This window comes from Glycine soja, chromosome 14 (assembly GCF_004193775.1).
Source record: "Glycine soja cultivar W05 chromosome 14, ASM419377v2, whole genome shotgun sequence".
NCBI classification, from domain to species: Eukaryota; Viridiplantae; Streptophyta; class Magnoliopsida; order Fabales; family Fabaceae; genus Glycine; species Glycine soja.
Genome location: NC_041015.1, coordinates 45633199 through 45635981, shown reverse-complemented (window position 1 = coordinate 45635981; position 2783 = coordinate 45633199).

Genomic DNA, 2783 nt, shown 5'->3' with positions numbered 1-2783 from the left:
AAGAATTTTTTTTTTATTTTCTTCCCAATCTTTTCTTTCTTTTCTTTGAGATTCCACTTGTCGGATTTTTCAATTCTTCTTTCAAAGACAAGATAATCGAATCTCATGTGCCAAGGTTGATTACTTTCATAGCATGATGGGGCTAAGGAGGAGTCTTCTTCTTTCTTCTTTGTATTGATGTTTGATTTTCTTTTGTTTCTCAGAAATTTATTGAACCTTTTCACAAAGAGTCTGAAATCATCATCATCTTCTTCTGTTTCAGTCAAGTCCTCTTTGTCACTTTCTTCTTGAATAAAAGATGATGAGGCTCTGAATGCTATTTTTTTTTCTTTATATCATTCTCTTCATGTTGATGGAGTCTCATAAGTTCCATTTCATGTTCTTGAAGTTTTCCAAAGAGAGTGGCAAGAGACATATTAGTGGGATCTCTTGATTCTGCAATTGCTGTTACTTTTGGTTGCCATTGCCTGCTTAAACATCTCAACACTTTGTTAATAAGATCTTCATTAGGAAATATTTTTCCCAATGATGCAATATGATTAACTATATGAGTAAATCTCTTTTGCATATCTTCTATGGTCTCATATTGAAACATTTTGAACAGTTCATATTCATGTGTGAGAGTGTTTATTCTAGATCTCTTGACATCAGTTGTGCCTTCATAGGTTACTTGCAATGTATCCCACATTTCTTTTGCATTTTTACAATTTGAGACTCTAAAAAATTCATTCATGCCTAATGAAGAAGTGATTATATTTTTGACCTTTAAATTGTATTGAACCTTTCTTCTTTCATCATCATTCCATTCTTCTCTTGGTTTTTCTATAATTGCATTTCCCACTACCTTTGTAGGAATAAAAGGACCAACTTCAATGGCATCCCATATATTTAAATCTATGGCTTCAATAAGGATCTGCATTCGGGTTTTCCAATAGTGATAACCCTCGCCATTGAACATAAGAGGCCTATTAATAGAATTTCCCTCAAGAAATGGAAAGTTGGATGAGGCCATATCTATTCTTGAAGTTTTTAAACTTTATACAAGAATCCCGCTCTGATACCACTTGTTAAACAAATGGCCTCAGTTATCTTAAGAAGGGGGGGTTGAATTAAGATAACAAGAACTATTCCCCAATTTAAATTTTGCTCTCTCTCTTTAGATTAACAATGCACCCTTAACATGAATTACTCAAAAGATAATTCAGAATAAACTTCTTTAAAGGCAAAAGATAAATAGCAATAAATAAAAGAAGTTTAAGGGAAGAGAGAAATGCAAACTTGATTTATACTGGTTCGGTCACTTCCTGTGCCTACGTCCAGTCCTCAAGCAACCCACTTGAGATTTTCCACTCTCTTTGTAAAATCCTTTTACAAAGTCTGAATCACACAGGGACAACCCTTCCCTTGTGTTCAGGAATCCTTTACAACAAGAGACCCTCGGTCTCTTAACTCCTTTTCAGAAGTAAAAAGAAAAGAAGAAGAAATCTCTCTTGAAAGAGACAGATTGTACAATGAAGATCAATCACAATTCCTTATTTGAATATGCAAGTGTTTGACCAAGGAATTCTTTGAGAGGATAAGACATTTCAATTTAGAAAAACTCTCTTAATCTTTTAAGAGGATAAAACTTTTTGGGCAATCAAAAACTCTCTCTCAATTCGTGTTTACAAGTCACATATAAATAGACCTTTCATGGCCATTCATAAACCATTTGAATAGATGTGACTCTTGAAAGTTATTTTCTGAAAATCTCCTCTGGTAATCGATTACAATAATTGTGTAATCGATTACAGGCTTTAATATTTGAATTAAAATGTTTATTAACTGCTGGTAATCGATTACCAATATGGTGTAATCGATTACACAGTCTAAAATTTGAATTCAAATATTTAGTAGCTGTTGTAAAGCATTTTTTTTTGCCACTGGTAATCGATTACATCCTCTGGTAATCGATTACCAGAGAGTAAATCTCTTGAAAAACACTTTTTAACTCAAATTACTTGGCCAAACCTTTGCTAAATCAATTAGGAATTCCCTTCCTAAAATACTAGTGATCATCTTGATGTTGTGGCTTGTATTCTTGAATCATTTGCATCAAATCATCATGATCATCATCAAAACATCAAAGTCATTTGCTTTTACAGTTGGATCTTGCTTAAAGTGCCTGTTCTTGATTGGATCTTCTCTTATTGATCCTCATTTCATGTGCCTCTTGGGAGTGCTGCAATTCTTCAATCTCCATGTCATGTAAGTTCCTTGACTCTTCAATTGCAACAGCCACATGATCAAATCGTGGTGGCAATGTTCTCAAGATCTTGTCTACCACTAGTTCATCAGGGATCTTGTCGTTACACGACCTCATGGCATTAACCAGTTCTTGAATCCTATCAAAGTAATCTGAAATTGATTCTTTCTCTTCCATGCATAGTAATTCATATTGCCTTCTCAAAGTCTGTAGCTTCACTTTCTTGTTCTTTTCTCCATCACCATATGTTTTCATCAAAATCTCCCATGCTTCCTTAGAGGTAGAGGCCTTCGAGATCTTGTTGAAAATCTTTGAGTTCACACATTGGTAGATGAGAAATCGAGCTTTGCAGTCAAGTTTTTGCTTTTGTTTGAAATCCAATTGTTGTTCTTCAGTGGCTTTCCTTCTAGGATCTTCAAATCCAAATGTCACCACTTCAAATACATCTTGGAAGCCAAAGATTGCCAGCATCTTGACCTTCCAATCATCAAACAGTTTTCCATCAAAAATCGGTAAAGATCCTTGAATGATACTGTTT